This window comes from Balaenoptera physalus (assembly GCF_965194825.1).
Source record: "Balaenoptera physalus genome assembly, chromosome: 9".
Taxonomy (NCBI): Eukaryota; Metazoa; Chordata; class Mammalia; order Artiodactyla; family Balaenopteridae; genus Balaenoptera; species Balaenoptera physalus.
The window spans coordinates 9,083,046-9,106,212 of record NC_138888.1 but is presented as its reverse complement, the minus strand read 5'-3'; the positions used below and the strand labels follow the sequence as shown (position 1 = coordinate 9,106,212).

At 42.3% G+C, this 23,167-nt stretch overlaps 1 protein-coding gene across 5 annotated transcripts in view; it reads left to right on the top strand.

The window, feature by feature from the left end:
• Nucleotides 1-23,167, top strand: part of TULP4 (TUB like protein 4) — a 236,609-nt gene that overhangs the window by 170,635 nt on the left and 42,807 nt on the right. The window lies entirely within an intron of this gene.

Here is a 23,167-nt window from a genome sequence, read left to right as displayed (position 1 = left end):
ATCAAAATGCCGCATGTAGGTGGTTATTTTATGGTGAGCCTCTGGGTCATTTTTAAAACCTAATTTCAAGTTGTTCTTTAAGGCGCCTATTTTACGGTCATGATAAAATGATGTATAATAACCTAATAAAATTATATATTGATAATTCATTTTTTAATATAAGGGTTGACTAGTTAAAACCTTTGTAAATGTAAAACTTGTGTTTTCCAAGTACAGGAGAATCCATAAAATGCCAGAACATTTTATACTCGAGATTTCCGTTTAATTTTGGTAAAATCGAACAGTATAATATGAAACCATAACTTTTTTGGGAACCTTTTTTATTTTTCTTTTTTTTAATGAATTGCTTACTTCTTGTCACTATATATTTCATGTTTCCATTTTTTTTTCAAGTAAAAATGCTCAATATTTTTTTCTCTTCTCAAAATTAGTATTATGAGAATTACAAAGAGGTACTAGTCTCAACTCTGAGTTTCTTCCCTCCCCATCCCCCAAAGGCATCTTAGTAGCTAATAGCATATGTGTGTTTCTGTGTGAAGCACTTGGATTTATTTATTACAGCATTTTATTTTTGTAGGATTTTACTGCCCCTGCAGTCTGCTCAGAGATGCGTGCTGTGGCCCAGTGAGTGACCCTGCACACACACTTAACCTCTCCCTGCTCCAGTTTCCTCCTCTGTGACAAGGGGTGTGAATTATTTCCTGCCTAATTCCCAGGGCTTTTGTAATGATTGGATGAGGGAACAGATGCGAAAGCAGTTAAGAATGTGTCAGAGGGAGTCTCGGCTTCCCATTCTTCCCTCACCTGGAGTGATGGATCCGTGAGGCTCATGCCACGGTCCCCCCTGAGCTGTGCTGGCCAGTGTCCCCAGCAGACTGCATACCTGGAGTGTGACAGGCATGGGACCCAGAGAGGCTGGGGACACAGTGTGTGAGATGCAGCACCTGCCTTTGAGGGCCTTGGGCCACTGGAGGAGGCAGGCCCACAAGCGCCTTGTGCTGCGTCCAACATGGTTGCCCAGGTGGCAGACAGCATGGTGTTGAGCGGGGGACGGAAGCGAGGTGGGCTGCAGCTTCGACTGGGTTCCCTAGGCCTGTCGGCAGGACCCCAAAGCAGCTTTGCAGATGGTTGGGCTCCTGGCCCACACCTCTGTCTGGATGGCTGTTTTTATGGTTCTGTATTGAGGGCCAGCAGGTGGGATTTCATTTGAGGAAAGTGCTCCATTGCCTTTTAAAAAAAGATCGCAGACCTTGGAGGAATTTAACACAGGGCAAGGTGTGTGGGACGCTCTATGGGTCATGTTTGAACTGAGACATTCCTCCCTCCGTCTCTGTCATTCTTTCATATCTTTTGCTTAGTTTGAAAATTATTGATGAGAAAAGAGTGTGAAGACAGTATAATGTTTGTAATGTAATTAATGCCCTGAGCTCTGACATTGGGACAGTCTCAGGTGTGGGCTGCAAGAATCCGGCTACATCTCTTCTCTTCTCCTGGAGAACCTTCTGCCCTTGATGTAGAGTAAAACAGCCTCCAGGACACCTCCTCACATCTTGAGACAGTTCTGATCGTAACGGGATTTTAGGCTGCTTCCTGTTAACTCTTCAAAATGTAAGCAGTACAGTTTTACAAGCAGTGAGTTTGAAATCTAGCCATTTTCCTGTTTGTCATATATTTTCCTCTTTTTTTCTGGGGGGTCTGGGTGAACACTGTGCCTCTTCAGACGTGAACATTTACAAATATGCATGCAGCTCGCTTTGAGTCTTAGCTGAGTATCAGTTCCCTGTCAGAGCCTTCCAGCTGGCTGTGGAGAACATGAGACGTGTCTCCGTTAAGAAAGGTGGAGATGCTGGCACGTGGTCCAGCGTGTGTCTGGGAGTTAGCGCTGCTGTCGCAGGAGGAGAGAGCAGCTGGTGTGTCCGTGTCCGCAAGAGCAGGACAGAGAAAAAAGCCTCAGACTTACATCTGATGCATTTGGGTTAGGTGGAGAAGGATTTTGTGGTTAAAGTTCTGAGCACAAGAAGAAAACTCCCCCTCCTTGCCTTTCCGCCCTCCCTGGGAGAACTCCAAGAAGGCAGCTCCCAGAAACGGCCCTCTGCGGTGGGGACCAGGGGTTCTGCAGAGGACTTCTCGGGCCGCTGGCCTTGTCCCATTCTTGTCCCAGTTGCCGCTTCTCTGTCACAGCTCCCACGAGAGGCACGTGCATGGTCTGGGTGTGCCAGCCGTGTTTGGATTCGTTTTAAGGGATCTCGGGCGTCAAAGCCATGTGCACATGAGGCACATTAGCGACTTCTGTTTGCACACAGTCAGTGCAGCCCCTGATCAAACAGGACTCATTCAGTCCCGGCGTTTGCAGCCTCCCTCCCCGAGCCAGTGGTCCTTCCCACTAAGCCCAGTCCTGGCCTGCTGGCCTTTCTTGCCACTTCCCCACACTTTCTACTCAGGTTGCCTGCCCCCTGGGCCCCCGGAGTCTTGGAGCATCTTCTCTCTGGGCTCCTGCCTCGGGTGAAGGCTGTCCTCCAAGCAGCCCGCGGCTTCCCTTGGCTGCTGCCCCACTGCTCAGCCCCTTCGGCCCCAGGCCACACGTCCAGGCTTCGTGCTCTCTGGTCGCTGCTGGCCAGATGCAGCCCCTGTTCCAGCCTCGTCTTCCCCTTCCCAGTGCCGCCCTTCGCCTGCTCCCGGAAGCCTTCCCCAGCTGCCCTGTGCTGGCGCTGCCGCCTCAGACTCCCGTGCTCCTTCCACCCTTTCTGGGCTTCCAACCTTGGCCTTCCCCCTTTTTTCCTGTCCGCGGGGCGATGTCTTCCACTGCCACGTGTGCATCTCAGGCTCCCCAGCTCTGTGCTATGCTCATGTCTCCCTCTCGTCCTTCACACTGAGCCCCGGCTGCCTGCAGAGCCCGCTGGAATCCCGTGTGGTCCACACTCTCTGGTCCGTCCTCATCCCTGCCCTGCTCCTCTAATTGCTGACCACTTAACGCCCCCGACTGGGGACCATGCTTGACTTTCCCTCTTCCTTATCTGCACCCTCTGCGTAGTCGCTAAACCCCATTGAGTCCACTTCCTAAATACTTCAGGGCCAGGAATTGATTTATTTGTGTTTAAAAGTGGCAGGTGACTGTGCTCAGACTAACGTCAATGAGGGTAGGTGGGCTCCACGTGCCTAGAATGCTGGAGTAGGGCTGGTTGATTTGGGCGCGCCCAGGTTCTTCCCACCGCTCCTCTTCTGCAGCTGCGTCCCTTGGCTGCTTCCTTCTGTCGTGTCCGGTGGCTGCTTCTGCCAACTGCGCTGCCTTTTTCTTGGCTCATGTCCCGTGCGGGAGTGAGTGGCTCTTCAGCTCTTTGAAGTCACTCGAAGGTTCCCCTTGGCTACCGCAGTGGCTTGCACACGGTGTGTGTTCCTCACTGAGTTGTGTGCCTCTGCCTTCCTGGGGCTGGGGGTGGCCTACGGCCCGGGGAGCGGGGGGCGGAGAGCGCCCAGCAGAGCCCGGGGCAGCTCCACTTCCGTTAGTTTTAGATGTGACGTTGGGATGTGAATCTGCTCCCTCTCCGCGCAGTCTGCTTCCTCTCTAACTTCCTTTCCTATTTATTTTTACTAATTTTTATTAAAGAGCTGTAGTTTTTAAAAGTCAAATAGTACTACTGGGTTTATAATGAATATTTTTTAAAAAACACAGAGCACAAGCACCGTTCAGTCCCCTGTGCCGTCCCGCCCGCCCCCAGATTCCTGCTCCCTGGGGTCTGCGCTTTTGCTTGTGTTCCCTCCGCATTTCTGAGTTACGCGCTTATGTGCCAGATCTCGATCTTTCTTTGGACTCAGGTATTCTCTGCTGACTTTGCACGTGGGAGATGAGGCCTTGGCTCTCTCAGAAGGCCCCCTTCCGCGGCTGCCCGCCCCCCACCTCCCATCCTCCCAGTGTGCTCTGTCTTCTCGCTGAAGGCACGACTCGCACACGGAAGAACCAGGATAGCATTGCCTCCCTCATGCGGTCATTTGCTTTTTCCAGAATTAGCAAGGTTGCCTTATTTATTTCCTTAGTTTTCTGTGTACCAGTCACAGATTAATCCCTGTGCTCTCCAAAACATGGAAAATCTCCTCTGAAATGTTCCACCGCCCCAAGTGGCACATCCGACTCACTTGTCTCCTGGCGCTGTCCCTCCCTGGGCCCTCAGCCGCCTGCTCCGGCCTGAACCGGTTGCTCTTGGCCTGCAGCACACCTGGCATCCTGAGCACCTGTTCCCTCATCTCCCCCTGTTTCTGGGGCGAGCACCTTTATTTGTGTGGTTTGTCCCCTCATTTTGGTGGAACGTGTTTTCAGGGTGTTGTATGTTTCAAGATGCTGTGCTTTGTCTCTCTCACCTGTGTGGCTGGGACATGGTGGTCATTTTCCAACTTGTCCTTCGCCTCCAAGGACTTGTCTTAGTTCTGTGATATTTTCTTTTCTCTTTCTGGAAATCTTATTATTCAGATGACGTTCTTTTAGGTTGATGATTTGATTTTAATATCTTTTTTCTTCCTGTTTCTTTTCTTTGCCTAATCTTGTTTTCTGGGTGATGTCCTGAGCTATATCCTCCAAGTTTTCTTTGACTTTTAAAAAATTAATGCTATCACATTTTTAATTATTAGGAGCTCTTTTTGTTTTGTTTTCTGATTGTTCTTTTTTTTAAAAAAATCATTTTATTCTTACCTCATGGAGAACAAAACAACGTGAGGATATTGATTAGAAGTTTTGAAGTATTCTTTTGTATCCTTCATTGTCTTTCTCCTCCAGGTTCTTTCTGGTTTTGTTTTGGCTTCTCTTTTTCATATTAGATGCTTTTCTCAAATGTCTGGTGATCCTTGGTTGTCTGCTCATATTTAAGAGGTGGATACTAAAAAGTACCTGGAAGCCTGTGGAATGGGGTAATGAGTGGACCTGTCCTTCTGCTTGGAAGACCCATCTGGACATCAGAGTCTGTCTTTGAGCCATCTTCTTCCTGGCCGTGGCAGGGTTGGAGGCTGGCTGCCTGTGGGCCTTACCTGGTGGCTGAAGTGGGTCCGCTTTTAGCATTTAGTTGCTGGGTTTTTCACCCTAGGCCCCTGAGCTGTGTCTGGCCTTCTGTTCAGCCCCTTCACAGAGAGTGAGATGCGTACCCGCCTGCCTGGGTAGGAGAGGAGATGCGGAGAGCTAACCATTACTTTTCAAGACTTCCAACCAGTCCACTCTGGGAAGGTGACCCTAATCAGCTTACTCTTGTGTTCCCTGATGTAGCTTTGGGCTTCAGCTCGCTCTGGTCTGCTCTCTCACTTACCACGTGCCCATGTGCTGTCAGTTTCTAAGTGTTGACTTCTCTGTCTGCTGACCTCTTCTCTCCGCTGACCTCTTCTCTCCAGTTCTCTGTTAGAGTTTCACGCTCATTACCCTCAATTGAGTGGGGTTCGGGAAGGTGTTCAGTCCATCACGCAACCCCTCGTACCTTTCTAGGCTTCTCTCTGCCCCCGCTCTCCCCTTCACACCTTCACACTCGCCCTAGTGGACTAGTTTGATTTCCTGTGCTCACATTGCTTTCCTACTTTCGAGCATGCTGTTCCTTCTGCCCTTGCCCCTTGTCTGCCCAGTCAATTTCCGGTCATCCTTGAAGGGTCAACTCAAACATCACCTCCTCTGTACGGTCTGCTGCCTGCCACCTTCCTCCACTCCAGCCCAGGCAGAGCTAATTAGACTCTCTCTGGAGTGTTCCAGGAGCACCTCCTGTGTACCAAGAGCACATTTTGTAACGTTTTCCACATTGTGTTGTAACTGTTGGCTGCATATTTTCTTTCTTACCAGATGTGAGGGCAGGGGCCACGCCTCATTGTTCCCTGTGCTGCAGTAGTGCAGTCATGCAGTGAGTGCGGGAAGAATGCTTTCTCTGGAAGCGCCGGCCTCCCCCTCCTCTCCGCCTGGTGATGATTAAGTCCTTGGCCTCGCCTAAGGAATTGCCATATTTCCTCCCGTCCTCAGGTACCACACAGTCATGAGAGGAATTCTTGGTTTAGCCCACATAGGCTGTCCTGGGAGGACCCAGCATTAGTTTTTCATTCATAACTGTTTCATACAGAAAAGTCTAATTTTTTGGATTTTCACACCTCCTGATACTTGTGTGGAATCTTTCATTAGTTAAGGCTGGTTGGATTTGGGGGTGGGGTGGGGCGAGGTTGGTTTTTTCCTTAATTTTTTAGGCTGTGTGGTTACCCCTCCTTTAGAAAGCAGTTTGAGGGAGGACCCTAATAGCTGAGTTCTTCTTCCTGCTCAAATCCAGAAACAGTTTCTGAGTACGAATTGCCAGCTTCATCTTGATCCACGGTATAGAAAATTCAACTCAGTGACAATTATTAGCTACTAGGATATAGTACCAAGAAAATCCGCGTGGTTTCCTTGGATGAAGGCCTTTGCAAGATTCCACGTTTCCATTTCCTGGCATGGTGTCCCTGCAGTGCTGCCTGGGGACGGCGGGTTAGGATTGATGGCATCTTCACAGACCACCCTGCCCTAAGATTGTTTTCCTTTTTTCTTCCTATGTCATATCTGGCCCCTCTTTTTCTCCCTCTTCCATCTCTTCTTTACAGTAATGAGAATTTTTTTATCCTGAGCCAACAGACTTTTCAGTGTCAATATTCTGAAATTCTCCTCTTTCCCCAGTGTGCCTATGACATACATTCATTTTTTAAACTTTAGTTGTAAGTGAATTGTGCACCACTGTTACCATATTGCAGACCTTGGTCTCCATGGTGCAGGGGGGTACTTAGCCTCACTAGGATTCTCTCAGTGGTATGGTGAATAGTTATTAGTTATTCTTCTTGTGCAGGGGAGCAAAGTCAGGAACGACGATTTCACCAGCTTGGTGACATCATTCCCGATAAAAATTCATGATGAACATCCTGGAATTCCATTCAGGAAGTCTATAGCCATAGGAGGGACACTTTAAGGCTCTTTTCCTTTAATGAGGACACAGGTCAATATTTTTAAAAATCATAAAGGCAAATACTTGTTCTTCATAAAATTTGGAAGTACTGATAATTACTTTGTAGAGTTCATCCAGACGATGACAGATACAAACTATGATTAAATTATACAGCAGAGGTTATTGTGTGATGATGATGAACTTCAAAAACAGGAGAACGATCCTATACAATAGAAGAGAGAGAAGTAGACTATGAAAACAAATTTTCTGCTCCAAAGGATTTACAGACACAGTCTTACAAGTGAAACCTATTATATCAGCAGACACATATTATGCTTGACCTTCAATTATAATGAATAACCAGTGGTCTCTCCTTTGGAATGTTCTGTTAGGAAACAAACATTTGTCACATAGCTGGAATATTTAAGTGTTTGCTACTGATGTTAATAGTCCTAAAGAAATACAGGTATTCTTCACTTTGTATACTAGATTTTAAAATGTAGGTGAACTGAGTTTTTGTAATCATAATTATACTTTAAGTATCCATGTAAGGAAATCTTTCCTGTTTAAAAGAATATTCTGTAGAAATTGCTCTCGTTTAGAAGGCAGTTTGGTGTGAAATGAGAATTCTTCACCTAATACATCTTTTTGCTAGATGTCCAGACTTCAGTTTTCCACGAGTAGAGGTAATGTTTGTTTATATACTAAAACTTAAAACCTGGTACTAAATACTAAAACCTTTTTAAAAGGAAGTCTTAAATACTTAAATAGACCTAATATTTTCTTAGGCACTTTAAGCTATGATTTCAAATAAACTAGAAGGGGTCTGGGGTTGGTACGTCTTAAACAGCTCCAAGAGAAGACTTTCCAATTTTCAAGTCTTAGCACACGCAAATGTGAGTGGGGTGAAATCTTCTCCTCTGGCCTCCATCCTTGTGTGTTGTTTTGTTGTTTTTGTTGTTTTTAACCTAGGAAGAGAGGTTTATTCTTTTTGCTTCTGGATACAAATGGTAGATCCCAAGCCTCCTCTCATCGGCTGAAAGTAAGTTTTTCACACAATGTGGTCCCTCCTGATCCAGTGGCTGGTGTCTGCTGATGTGATCAGTGATCCACCCGCGTTTTTACAACAGTTTTAAATGCAGTCGGTGCCGTGATGTGGACGACAACAACAAGAGAAATCACTAAAAGTACCCTTTGTGCCTCCGTGACATCTACGAAATGAAAGCTGTTGTTATGTACACGCTTCGTGAGAAACATGACCTTTATTTCTCATTTGGAGTAGACTGGAGTCAAGACTTGAGTGTTGTAGCAGGATCGTTAAAGGGGATATTTCAGTGCAGGATTAATTCATTTAGTTCAAATAATTTTAAAAATAAAAAAATTTAAATCATTACTATACAGCATCTTTCCAGAGATATGAATTGGTGAAAAAGGAGCTATTATGGTACTAATATACGCTTAAAGCTTTAACACATTAGTCGGTTGAAAAGAGTAATTATTCATTTAATTTTGAAATATAAGGTTATGAAGTACCAACATAGAACTCAAGTAGATTTGCTGACTCCCTCGAAGTATTTTAAGTAATAAATGATTCTGTAGGGTTTTTTTTTTAAAAAGAAATTTATTTATTTATTTTTGGCTGTGTTGGGTCTTCGTTTCTGTGCGAGGGCTTTCTCTAGTTGCGGCAAGCGGGGGCCACTCTTCATCGCAGTGCGCGCGCCTCTCACTGTCGCGGCCTCTCTTGTTGCGGAGCACAGGCTCCAGACACGCAGGCTCAGTAGTTGTGGCTCACTCGTCCTGTTGCTCCGCGGCATGTGGGATCTTCCCAGACCAGGGCTCGAACACGTGTCCCCTGCATTGGCAGGCAGACTCTAAACCACTGCGCCACCAGGGAAGACCCTGTAGGGTTTTTTAATTTTATAAATTTTAAAACTTTGATTATAAAAAATTCAGTAACACGTCAAAAATAAATAAAGAACCCAGATATTTTACCACATTTGCTATTTTATCCCTTTATTCTTTTTTTTTCTGTGCTGTATTTAAGGCAAATCCCAAATAGCATGTCCTTTCACCCATACTTATTTCAATATAAATCTTTTCAAAATGTGGGATTTCCTTCCATAACCACAGTGCTGTTATCTGTCATACCACCTCTTATCTTTACTTTGAAGAAGGTCTTGTCAGATTAAAGTAAATGATTTGTCTGGGGCTTGGATTAGCCATGGCTTTAAAGGAGGACATCTGTTACATCAAGAAGATGCGTGTTCATTCTGAAGTTTTTCTTTGTCTTGCACTGTAAGATAGGAAATGGTTTATAAAGGAAACTTTGAAAAGCAATGTAAATCTTTACTTTCTCAGCTAAAAATGTGATGTTGCCACCATAGTTTTATAAATGAAAAGTAATTTACTGATATTTGACGTACAGGAAATGACTGTCTCATAGATGAGGCCTGATCGTTGATAGAAAAAAAGTCAGACTTAACAAAACCAAAATAAAAAGAGTCACAGTTTGTTATTTGCAAGGAGTTTCTTCTTCCCCATAAGAAAATATTCTGCTCTGCTGGCTGTGTAAGTGCTGGCTTTGGAGTGACTCAGCCGACTGCCCCCCACAGCGCTTCTCCCGCCTCCTCCAGTGAGCCTGCATCTCGTCCTTTTAGGTAGTAATTACAGGAACTGTATAGGTCTTAGCTTCCCTGCAAAGACTTGAAAGCCACTGTGCTAACACCGTGAGAGAAGAACATGGAAATCTCTCACACAAGCTCTTGTTCTCAAATTATTTATTACTATGATTATTTTTAGTCCACAAACTCACTAGAGTAACAACTCAGTGAACCATTCTTATTCTGAAGACCCTCAGTCGCGAGTGAACTGTAAGTAGGTTAAAGGACCTGTGGAGTAGAGCTCCTGCCTAGTGGCTTGTGGAAACATAGCTTTGAAATCAGATTTAATCTAAACCAGTGGAAAAAGTGATTCTCTTCCCTCTCTTCCCATTAGATTTTCCCATGACTTTTAATGGTGCATGTACTAAAAAAGTACTGTACAGGGGAAGCTCATCTTTATTTAAAGCCTTGAACTGAACATATATAGGAATGCTTCTTGCCAAAATAGGCAAGGAGGATGTGAGTAACAATTAAGGAAAATAATGGAAACATAGGAAAGGAAATCAGGAGATGGCCTCCCACCCATTATGGCTATCTTTATACTACTATGGATACTGTTTAAATTTTTTTGGATTTTGTTTGTACGTGTGTGTTCTGGATATTCTGTTGAGCTCTTGATAGGAGAAAATAGATTTCTTTAGCGAAAACAGGTGAAACTACTGTGTCTGTACTATTTTGTGCTATTTTGGTTGAGTGACATTGGCAATTAAGTCATTTAAAAATGAAATTGCCCTTTGTTATCTCCAGACTCAGATCATTGTTGGATCACTATATAGAACACTCAGTACAGATAAATTATAAAATATGCTAAATAGAAAATCTTTCTTGAAATTTACATTTGGCAATTTAGGTTAAGAATGAAAGATGGGAGGCAGTTATTTGCGTGCCATGGCTGTTATTAAATACACCCTCTAAAGAATATGTTGGGTAAGAGTGATGTTAGGAGAATGGCAGAATAGCAAGCTCTGGACCCTCCTTTCTTCAACAGGCACACCAAATCAGCAATACACAGACCAGTTCCCTTTGTGAGAAATCTAGAAACCAGTTGAGAGGCTTCTGCACCCCAAGTGTGTGTGAAACCAGCCACATCAGAATTGATAGGAAAATTTGAGATACCCTCTTGCCATAATCACTACCCCTGGCAAAGTGCCATATGATTGGGAGAAAACTTCCAGCTTCTCCCTGGGAAGAGAAGGAAAGAACTGGATCATACATCCAATATTCTGATTTTTTTCCTGGGTGTAGCCTAAGTCACTGGCTTCTGTCTCACCTGTCTCAAAGGGCTGATTGAACACTGGGGCCACTGAGAACAGAGGTGGCAGTTTGAACTATCACTCAGCACAGCCCCTCCTCCTGGCCCAACACAGAGTGAGCTGGTAAAAAAAAACCCCAGATTCCAGCTTCTACTTTGGGTGGGGGGTTGGGCGGCAGGGAGAGTTGGACCATGTATCCAATGTTCAGATTTCCTGAGGGCTGCCCAAGGGACTGGCTTCTGACTTAGAGCACTGACAGGACCCAGCATACTCTATACACCTTGGGGCCACTAAGAACAAAGAGAGTGGTTTGGACTAGCAAGATAAATATCCAGAAACTGACCCCAATGAAATGGAGATATATAATTTACCTGACAGAATTCTAAACAGCAGTCATAAAGATGCTCAGTGAGTTCAAGAGAACAAAGCATGAACCAAGCGAGGCTTTCAGATGTTTTTTAAAAATTAGAAATTAAGTAGCTGAGGTGTACAACAACTGAAATGAAGAATACACTGGAGGGTTTCAGCAGCAGATTAGATGAAGCAGTGGAAAGAATCAGGAAACTTGAAGATGGGTCATTGGAAATTATCTAGTCAGAGGAGGAAAAAAGAGTGAGAGCATGAAGAAAGCTTGAGGGGCTTGTGGGGTACCATCGCATGGACCGATATATGTATTATGGCAGTCTCAGAAGAAAAGAGAGAGAAAGGGGCAGACTGCTTATTCAAAGAAATAGTGGCTGAAAACTTCCCAAATCTGGGGAATGAAATGGACATCCAGATTCAGGGCTCCTCATGGATCCCCAATAAGATGAACTCAGAAATCCACACTGAGGTACATTATAATCTAATTGTCAAAAGTCCAAAGGCAAAGAGAATTTTGAAATCAGCAAGAGAAAAGCAACTTGTCTCATGTAAGGAAACTGCCATACCACTTTCAGTCCAGAAGGGGGTGTGACTATATATTCAAAGTGCTGAATGAAAAAAAAACCTGCCAATTAAGAATGCTATACCTTGCAAAACTGTACTTAAAAAGTGATGGAGAGGGCTTCCCTGGTGGCGCAGTGGTTGAGAATCTGCCTGCTAAAGCAGGGGACACGGGTTTGAGCCCTGGTCTGGGAAGATCCCACATGCCGCGGAGCAACTAGGCCCGTGAGCCACAACTACTGAGCCTGCGCATCTGGAGCCTGTGCTCTGCAACAAGAGAGACCGCGATAGTGAGAGGCCCGCGCACCGTGATGAGGAGTGGCCCCCACTTGCCACAACTAGAGAAAGCCCTCGCACAGAAACGAAGACCCAACACAGCCAAAAATAAATAAATAAATAAATAAATAAAAATGAATAATGCTTTAAAAAAAAAAAAAGAAGCAAGCAACTGAGTTTAAAAAAAAAGAAAGAAATGCTAAAGGGAGTTCTTTAAGTTGAAATGAAAGGATGATAAACAAGAATATGAAAGTACAAAACTTGCTAATAAAGGTATAGACAAATACAGACTATTTTGTTACTATAATGGTGATGGATATATCACTTTTAATTATAATAAAAGTTAAAAGACAACTATTAAAAATAACTATAATTATAAAACTATGTCAGTGGATGCATAATATAAAAATATATAAATTGTGACATCAGTAACTTAAAATGCAGTGGGAGGGGAGAATTAAAAGTAGAGTAACTATAATTTCTTTTATGTAAGCCCCATAGTAACCAAAGAAAATACCTATAGAAGATACGCAAAAGAAAAAGAGAAAGGAATCAAAGCATTTGAATACAAAAAAATCAATGAAACACAAAGGAAGACGGCAAGAGAGGAAAAGAGGGGCAGAGGAACTAAAAGACTGACAGAAAACAGTTAACAAAATGGCAGTAATAAGTCCTTCCCTATCAATAAATGTAAACTCTTAAATGTAAATAGATTAAGCTCCCTAATAAAAAGACACAAAGTAGTTGAATGGATGAAAAAAAAACAAGATACAACTATATGCTGCCTATAGGAGGCTCACTTTAGATTTAAGATCATATATAGGGTGAAAGTGGAGGGATGGAAAAAGATACTCCATGCAAACGATAACCAAAAGAGAACAAGGGTGACTCTAATTATATCAGACAGAATAGATGTTAAGTCAAGATCTGCCACAAGAGATAAGGAAAAACATAAAGGCAAAAGGGTCAATTAACCAGTGAGAAGTAACAATTATAAATACATATGCATACAACATTAGAGCACCTAAATATATAAAACACTAAATTATTATGTAAAGCAAACATTGACAGAACTGAAAGGAGAAATAGACAGCAATACAGTAACGGTAGGAGACTTCCCTACTCCACTGTCAATACTGGATAGAACAACCAGACAGAAAATCCATAGAGAAACAGTGAACTTTAACAACACTGTACACCAAGTGGACCTAACAGACGTGTTTATATTTTTAATTTTAAATACCATATCAGGTTTATTTTAATAATAATTGTATACATAGTATAGTGTGTCGCATACTGTTTGCTATTTTTATGTGAGGAAAGAAACAAAAATGGGTAAAAAGAATTTTTTTTTTTACTTTAGTAAACTTAATTTTTTTTTTTAACATAGCACTGTCTGCATGTCAATCCCAAACTCCCAATCTTTCCCTCCCACCCGCCACCCTTCGGTGCTGGTAACCATAAGTTCATTATCTAAGTCTGTGAGTCTGTTTCTGTTTCGTAAATAAGTTCATTTGTATCTTTTTTTTTTTTTTTTTTCTTTTTCAGTCTTGGCTATTGTAAACGGTGCTGCAGTGAACTTTGAGGTGCATGTATCCTTTCAAACCATGTTTTTCTCCAGATAATATGCCCAGGAGTGGGATTGCTGGATCATATAGTAGCTCTATTTTTAGTTTTTTAAGGAACCTCCATACTGTTCTCCATAGGGGCTGTACCAATTTACATTCCCACCAACAGTGTAGGAGGGTTCCCTTTTTTCCACACCCTCTCCAGCATTTATTGTTTGTAGTTTTTTTGATGATGCCCATTCTGACTGGTGTGAGGTGATACCTCATTGTAGTTCTGATTTGCATTTCTCTAATAATTAGCGATGCTGAGCATCTTTTCATGTGCCTCTTGGCCATCTGTATGTCTTCTTTGAAGAAATGTCTATTTAGGTCTTCTGCCCATTTTTTGACTGGGTTGTTTGTTTTTTGGATATTGAGCTGCACGCGCTGTTTGTAAATTTTGGAGACTAATCCCTTGTTGGTAGCGTCATTTGCGAATATTTTCTCCCATTCTGTGGGTTGTCTTTTTGTCTTGTTTGTGGTTTCCTTTGCTGTGCAAAAGCTTTTGAGTTTATTTTTTGTTTTATTTGTTTGTTTTTGTTTTTATTCCATTACTCTGGGAGATGAATCGAAAAAGATATTTCTGTGATTATTCTCCTTATGTCAAGGAGGGTTCTGCCTATGTGTTCCTCTAAGAGTTTTATAGTATCTGGCCACCATCACCCTGGTACCAAAGCCAGACAAAGACACTATAAGAAAAGAAAGTTACAGACCAATATCCCTGATGAACATAGATGCAAAAATCCTCCACAAAATACTAGCAAACTGAATTAAACAGCACATTAAAAGGATCTTACACAACAGTCAAGTGGGATTTATCCCTGGGATGCAAGGATGTTCAACATATAAGTCAATTAATGTGATACACCACATTAACAGAATATAGGGTAAGCACCGTGTTCTCAATAGATGGAGAAAAAAAGCATTTGACAAAATCCAGCACCGTTTCATGATAAGAAAACTGTACACAAGGAATAGAAGGAAATTAATTCCACACAATGAAGACCATATATGAAAATTCCACAGCTAATATCATACTCAGTGGTGAAAAACTGAAAGGTTTTGCTCTGCGATCAGGGACAAGATGATACCTGCTCTCTTCACTTTTATTTGACAAAATACTAGAAGTCTTAGGGCACTTAGGCAAGAAAAAGAAAGAAAAGGCATTCAAATAGAAGTCATGACATAATCTTATCTGTAGAAAACCCTAAAGACTACACGTACACAAAAAAACTGTTAGAATAAATGAATTCAGTAAAATTGCAGGATCCAAAAATCAGTGTACAGAAATCAGTTGCATTTTTATATACTAACAATGAACTATCTGAAAAGGAAATGAAGAAAACAATCCCATTTACAATTGCATCCAAAGGAATAAAATACTTAGGAATAAACTAGATCAAGGAGGTGAAAGACTTGTACACTGAAAACTATCAAACATTGAGGAAAGAAATTAAAGAAGACACCAATAAATGGAAAGACATCCTGTGTTCATGGACGGGAAGACTTATTATGGTTAAAGTGTCCATACTGCTCAAATCAGTTTACAGATTCAGTGCAATCCTTATCAAAATCCCAATGGCATTTTATACAGAGATAGGGAGAAAATTCTAAAATTCAGATGAAGCCACAAAGGTCCTAGACTAACCAAAACAATGTTGTGAAAAAGAACAAAGCTGAAGGAATCACACTTCCTGATTTCAAAATACATTACAATGCTATACCAAATAAAACACTATGGTACTGGCATAAACACCAATGGCATAGAGACCAGTGGAACAGAAATATAACCCCTATGTAGTCAACTGATCTTCAACAAGGGTGCCAAGAATATACAATGAAGAAAGGGTAGTCTCTTCAATAAATGGTTCTAGGAAACTGGATATCCACATGCAAAAGGATAAAATTGGACCCTTATACCATATACAAAAATCAACTCAAAAATGGATTAAAGATTTAAACACAGGATCTGACACTGTAAAACTCCGAGAAGAAAACATAAGGGACACTTCATGACATTGGTCTTGGCAATGATTTCTTGGATATGACCCCAAAAGCGTAGGCCGCAAAAGCAAAATTAGCCAAGTAGGGCTATATCAAACTAAGAAGTTTCTGCACAGCATAGAAAACAATTAACAGAGTGAAAAGGCAACCTGTGGAATGGGAGAAAATATTTGCAAACCATATATGTGATAAGTAGTTAGTATCCAAAATATATAAAGAACTCCTTCAACTCAATAGCAAAAAAAAAATAAAAAATAATGAAAAATTAATAAAATATAAAAAAACAAAGAGAAAAGCCAGAATAAAAAATGGGCAGAGGACTTGAATAGACATCTCTCCAAAGAATACTTAACATTGACCAACAAGTATATGAAAGATGCTCAACATGACTAATCATCAGGAAATACAAATCAAAACCACTGTCCGATATCACCTTATACCTGTTAGGATGGCTATTATTTAAAAAAAGAAAAAGAAGTGTTGGCAAGGATTTGGAGGAACTGGAACCCTTGTACACTGTAGTGAGAATGTAAAATGTTGCAGATATGGAAGTTCCTCAAAAAATTAAAAATAGAACTACCATATGACCCAGCAATCCTGCTTGTGGCTATTTATTCAAAAGAATTGAAAACAGGGTCTGAAGGAGGTATTTGCACAGCCATGTTCATTGCAGCATTATTCACCATAGCCAAGATGTGGAAACAACCTAAATGTCGACCAGTGAATGAAAAGATAAAGAAAATGTCATATATTCTTATAATGAAATATACACATACAGTGAAATACTGTCTTAAAAAGGAAGGCTAAATAATATATGAAAAAACCTTGAGGACATTTTGCGAAGTGAAATGATCCAGTCACTAAAGTCCAAATACTTCATGATCTCACGTGTATGAGGTATCTGAAATAATCAAACACATAGAAGCAGAGAGTGAAATTGTGGTTGCCCAGGGCTCGAGGGAGGGGAGAACAGGGAATTGCAGTTCAGTTGCTATAAAGTTTCAGTTATGCGAGATTAACAAGTTCTAGAGATCTCTTGCACAGCGTTTTGCCTATAGTGAACGATATTGTACACTTAAAACTATCGTACACTTGAAAATTTATGAGTGTAGATCTAGTATTAAGTATTCTTACCATAATTCTTTTAAAAAGATATGTATTTTTTAAAATTGGTAGTCTAAATTATTTTAAAGTCAATTTCTTGTCAGTTTAGTGTTATATTTTCTTCATATGCTTATATTAATACCGCAGCATGGCAGGGGCCTTGGTTCTGACGCAGAGCCCTTTCAAGAACGGCGGTCTTTGTCCGGATGGCTGCGCTACAGGATTGAGCTTCCCAGGGTTCCCTTTGGCATTCCTAAACCTCGAATGCCTTGCTGCTCTGACAGCCCTACCCTTGGCATTGAATACATCCTGGTGTCACTTTAGAGGGAGGTGATGTGTGTCACTAAGAGGGACAGACACTCTCTTGACTAAATTCTAGGCAGGTCCCACTGAACCCTCTTCTTGACTGGGCCTCAACCTTGGCCTGTCAAACTAGATTCGCATCACGAATGTTTCATTCTCTCTCTCTCTCTGTCTTGAACAAACACTAGCATATTTTCTGTCCACGCAAGGCTGGGTAGCTAAAGATGACAACTCCAGCCTCCCGACGTTCTTGCCTGGGAAAGCTCGAGGCTGCCAAAAGAATTACAGCACCTGAAAGTAGGGCCCCTGTCTCCCAGTCTCTGGACCTTAACTTGCTTAAGCACCAGTTAGCAAAACCCAGATGGCCTAATGACATTGACAGTCCCCACCTCCCACTTTTGGTAAAATTTCCACTTCCCTGGCTCTGCTCTAGCCCCCGCCTCCCTCCTCGCTACTCTCTCATTCTCCCTTTAAAATGCCCAGTCATGTCGGCACTAGTGGAAGTTGAGTTCAGCTCCTTCTCACTGCAGTAGTGATTACTGCGTAAAAATCTGTCCTTACCTCCTTGACTAGTGTCCGGCTTCACTGATCTTTGACACCAGTCACAGGTGCTGTTGGGTCTGCCCTCATCACCGTGTACCCTGACAGCTACCGTTGAGTCAGAAGACTGTCACTCTCCTCAGACCAGGAAATCGTTTCCTCTGAACCCTTTTGTTGAAGAAGTTTATTAGTAGCCACAGGAGGAAATTACTATTTCCATATAATGAGAAATATATTTAGATATGTTTCAAAGATTTAGAGCATTTTGAAACAGGAAAGGATTTGAGAGCTCATCTAATATACCTTTTTTAGATGACAGAAGAGAACAAATACTCAGGAAGGTAAATGATCAATTCGAAGTTACATCATATTTAAGAGTCAAAGTAGAACCAGACCCCTAGCCAGCCAACTCCCAGTTCTGAGTTCTTTGCAAAGGAAAGGATGTTTCCCCAGAAGATTTAAGACTGTGTTCACCAAACAGGTTAAGCAGACTTCAGCGTCACCTAGCACTTCCTTCCCAATCCAGGGACCACGTGGTAAGTGGCCTGGGTGTTTTCACCCCACTCCAGAGATCTGATATGGAGCTATGTTCCTGAAACTTTTCTCTCTACCTCATTCCCTGTGTATGTAGTAAATATATTTTAATAGTATATTCACATGGTATATAATTCTAAATGTTCAAAAGGATATATGACGAAAAGTTCCATTTTCCCCACTATCCTCAAGCCACGCACTTCTGTTCCCCAGAGGTAATTGGTGTTTCCAGTTACCTGTGTATCCTTCTGGAGGTATCCTGTTTTTAAATTAGTCCTCTAGTCATTCTGTTCCCCCCCCCACCCCCAGAAATCATGCGTAGGTGTCTTAAAAGGGCGAATAAACTTTAAAATGGAGCCTGAAAGATTTGGGGAAGAATGTTCTAGCAATGGGAATTATCTAACATTAAATTCAGTACCTGAGGCAGATAGAATATCTCCTTCTCTGAAAATCTTTGAACTTAGCGTAGTCTCTCATCTTTATGGGTTAGTTTATAAGCAGTTATTCTGCAGTGAGGAGATGAAATGACTTCAAAATTACATGTTTAGACCAAAGATACAAATTTTTATTATAGATATTTTGGGTGAGATTTCTTTCCCATATTTATCAGAATAAGTCTTAAAATGTCCGTTTTAGAAATGCGTGTTATAGTCAATTGTGAAATTATATTTTATCTTTTTTTTTTTGAACCGGGAAATACTCTGTTAATCAACTGAGCATTTCTGTCCTTTACAACTGTCTGATTTCAATGACTATTTCCTTAGTTGCAAAAGCCTTGAAGCACATTTACAAGCTAGTGTTCTGAAACCCAACAGGGAGGTCTTTTCAAAACAAAAGTTTTACTTTGGTGGCATCTCAGGACAGAAGGTTCCTTCTAAAGAGCAAAGGGGCATCACTGCCTGTCCCTTCACTCCTCCCTCCACAGTAGTGCATTTAGACGTTTGCCACCAACGGAGCTGAAGTTACCGTAGGCGTATCTCAGGGATGTGGTGGGCTTGGTTCCAGACCACTGCAATAAAGGGAGTCACACAAATTTTTAGGTTTCCCAGTGCATATAAAAGTTATGTTTACACTATACCGTGGTCTGTTAAGTGTGCAATAGCGTTATGTCTAAAAGAACAATGTACATACCCTAATTAAAAAAGACTTTATTGCTAAAAAAATGCTAACCATCATCTGAGTGAGTCATAACCTTTTGGCTGGTGGAGGGCCTTGTCTCCGTGTTGGTGGCTGCTGGCTGCTAAGGCTGGGGTGCCTGTGGTAGTTCTTAAAAGTGAGACAGCAGTGCCGTCTGCCCCATCAGTTGACTCTTCCTTTCATGGACCATGTCTCTGTAGCATGCAGTGCTGTTTGATAGCATTCTGCGCACAGTAGAACTTCTTTCAAAATCAGAGTCAGTTCTCTCGAACCCTGCTTTATCAACTACGTTTATGTCATATTCTAGATCCTTTGTTGCCATTTAAATAATCAGTCAAGTTCGCCATCTTATATGGACGTGGCTTGTGATGCCCCAAAATAATGACAATAGTAACCTCAAAGGTCACTGATCACAGATCACTCTAAAAAAATGTAATAATGAAAAAGTTTGAAATATTGTGAGAATTACTAAAATATGACACAGATACACAAAGTGAGCAAATCCTGTTGGGAAACTGGCACTTGCTTGGCACAGGGTGGCCACAGACCTTTAATTTGTAAAAAACACAGTATCTGCGAAGTATAATAAAATAAGGCCTACCTGTAGTAGGAATTTGTAATCACTTTGTTGTCTGCTCCCCCCAGCTTTTAATCACAAAAGCAAATAAATGGGGCAAAGTCAGTTCCTTTTGTAGCTAGTTCCAATGCTACTGGTTAAATTCTACTACAAAAAAGGTGAACAGTTGTAGAAGCACATATTTTTATAGTTGAAATTTCCTAATATGGTCTTTATTTGAGAATTTAGATGCATACCAGTCTCCAAAGGTAAAATTACTGGTGATATATGTCATCACTGGTTCCAAAATGTAAATCTTTTGAATGATTTGCTGTCTTCTTCCTACCTCCTTTGGTCTGTGGCTTGGTTTGTTTTTAATTGCTGGTGATAATTGTGTTACATTTTAAAATAATTACATCTAAAAATAGTTTAGAATGGAGTACATTTAAATGGAGAGATTATATGTGGATACCACAATTTTTTTAAACATTGCATTGATATTAAACACTGCCCTGCAATAGTGTCCCCTGTCCCTGAGGGACCGCCGTTGAACTGGTGTGGCCTGAGGACTAGCGGGTTTCTACCACCTTCTTTGGTCCATAGTGTACCCGTTACAGAGGGAGCATTGTCCCTGCCCCTCTGTGAAGCCTGCAGTCCAGTAGAGAAAACAGCAGGAAAAATATGAGACAGAAATTCATATCATCCATAACTGAAAGTGTTTTGGAGGCCAATTTTATGGGAGGATTTGGGCACTGGTTTAGTTTAAAGAAGAAAGGAAAGAAGTTGTTGCTTCATTTGTAGGAAAATTTGGGCAAAGGCCACAGCTTCGGGCAGAAATTTGCTTGCCAATAGTCACTGAGCGTCCGCTCGCGACAGGCAGCGTGGGAGAAGCTGCGGGTGCAGACCTGCCCTCAACAAGCTCGTGGCTTCATGGGAAAGGCAGACATGCAAAAACAGAGTGTTGTGGGAGCCATGGTTAGAGTGAGGTTAATTCTGTGTAGGGGGTCCCAAAAGCCTCATCTGAGCACCTGTAACGTATCAGACACCATACTGGACACTGGAGATAAAGCCGCAGTCTTTGCTGGCAGAGGACCTGCTGTGTGTGTGGGTCAGGGGGTGGGTGAGGTTATGAATCTCATCTGGGACATGTTGATTCTGAAGGGCCTGGCCTTCGACACATCCAGGGGTAGGCGGCTGGCAGGCAGTTGGACCTGTGAGTCTGGAGCTTAGGGGAATGGCCTGGGCAGGAAGCCAGCCCTGAATGGGGTCCTTGAGGCTGTGGATGTGACTCTGACCTCCTAGAAAGGGAAGGAGGTCTGGGGCCAAGCCTAAAAGAGGAGACAGAGCCTGGGAAAGAGGAGCCGGCACCATTCTGTCCAGAGCCCCAGAATTAGGGAGTGGAAGCCGCAGAGACGGATGCATTTGCCAGTGTGTGTATTTATTATTGTTAGGCTTTTCTGTCTTGTTCTCTTGAAGTCCTTGGCTCATAGAAGCTTTATTAGCTCATTGGAAGTGATTAGGCATGAAAAGAACTTGTAATAGAGGAGATTTTTGAAAATCTGATTTTATGTCATATCAGTGTTCTTCAGTTATCTGACACACTTGTTCCAAAACAGAGTAACTTCCTCCGTCACTGCTTGACAACCTGACTGTTAGGGTTGCCTTTTTCCTTCTCTCTGATCTTAATAGTGCATTATCTCTCAAGAGAGATGTAGTCGGAGTCGATTCACGATGGGGGATTTGGAGGCTGGTTTTTTTTGTCCTCTTTTGCTTTAGTGTGATGTTGAACACTGAAAACTCATTAAGCCACCAGGCCTTTATTCAGGAATTAGATGGTGTCTGTTCTTCCCCAAAATGGAAAACTGTGAGTGTTACTCAAAAGATGCTTCATTTCCTCCTTCCCTTCACAAACCCTGCCATGTGTCATCTGCTAGGACAGGCCCTGGGGAGATTGCAGCCATCAGAGAAGACATAGTCCATGTCCTCAGAAGCTTACAGTCTAGCACGGGAGTCAGACAAATCAAATAATCACACAGTAAGATATGAGAATAGTGGTGATGGTGCCAGTGGAGACTGTGGGAGCCATAACAGGAGGGGTCTGGGAACTTGTTTGGGGTTGATACATTTTAGTCCTGGGTACTTGAGAAGAATAATTGTTTGCTCTTGCCTGCTAATGAGCTACGTTTAGGAGAAACAAAGTCACAGGTGATGAAATAACCCCTTCACGTACACCATGGTACAGGGCTGCCCTTCAGACGTGCTTGAACAAATGGGTGAGGATGTGCAAAGGGGAGACGAAAAGCCTGCTTCCTGGGATGTTGCCTTACAGTGGGGTTCCCACACGTCTTTTTCTTCTGAAATATGTAAATTGTACATTTCAGTTGAAGTTACAGGAGGTCACGTTCCATATTTATCTTCACTGCAAACTGCTCAGGAAGCATATTCAGTGTCTGCCTCTACCAGGGCTTCAGTGGCTCTGACCCACCGCTCCAGTGTCTGCCTCTCTCTGCTCGTGTCGCATGAGGTCTTTGTGGACATGCTGGTGGATACTGTTTATTTTCTCTGTTGGCAGCCAAGAATTCAACTTTTTCTAAAATGATTTTTACTGTGTTCCTATTACGTCTTATCTGTTTTTCCTTTAAGCAGCGTTCGATGATGATTCATCACTGGCCCTGGGGGAAAACTGTTTTAGCTTCTTTTTTTTTTAAGTTTCCAATCATTAAAAATGTAGATCATGTTTAAAGGAATATTTGATGAACAATTGTTTTATCTAAAACAGCTCTGTAAATTCTGTGAGCGTATTACTGCTTAAATGAAATATATCTTCCCTTGTAATTAATCTCTCATAATCATCAGGATAATTGCCTTTTGATTGTCACTGACTTTAATTCATTCATGTAACAGTAAATACTTATTGAGTGCCCACTGTACCCAAAGCTCTGTTAGGTGCCAGGGGTACAGCTGTGGATGGTCTTGGCCCTCAAGGAGCTCAGTGTCAAAATCTAAAAAGCAAAAAGAAGTATGGACCTAAAAGTCTTAAATAACTTTCCCTTTGTGTAGATCCTGGTATGGTTCTCACAATGAGTTGTTGGTGGATAGACAGATGTCATTAGACACAAAAGATACAAAGATTTCAATGCCGGCAGATGCAGAAACTGCAGAGCCTAGCACACAAAGCAGGAGATAACACGGTGTACTCCTCAGGGAGGTCCTGCTTCCCAGGCCCCAAGGGTCCCCTCGGGGTCGTCTAGTGGGATGACACCCGTCGGGGGGGCTTTGAGCAGCCGTGAGCAGCCCCTCTGCCGCTCTGATGGAGGGCGTCCACCGCTGTCCAGTCTCCCTCTGCCTGCTT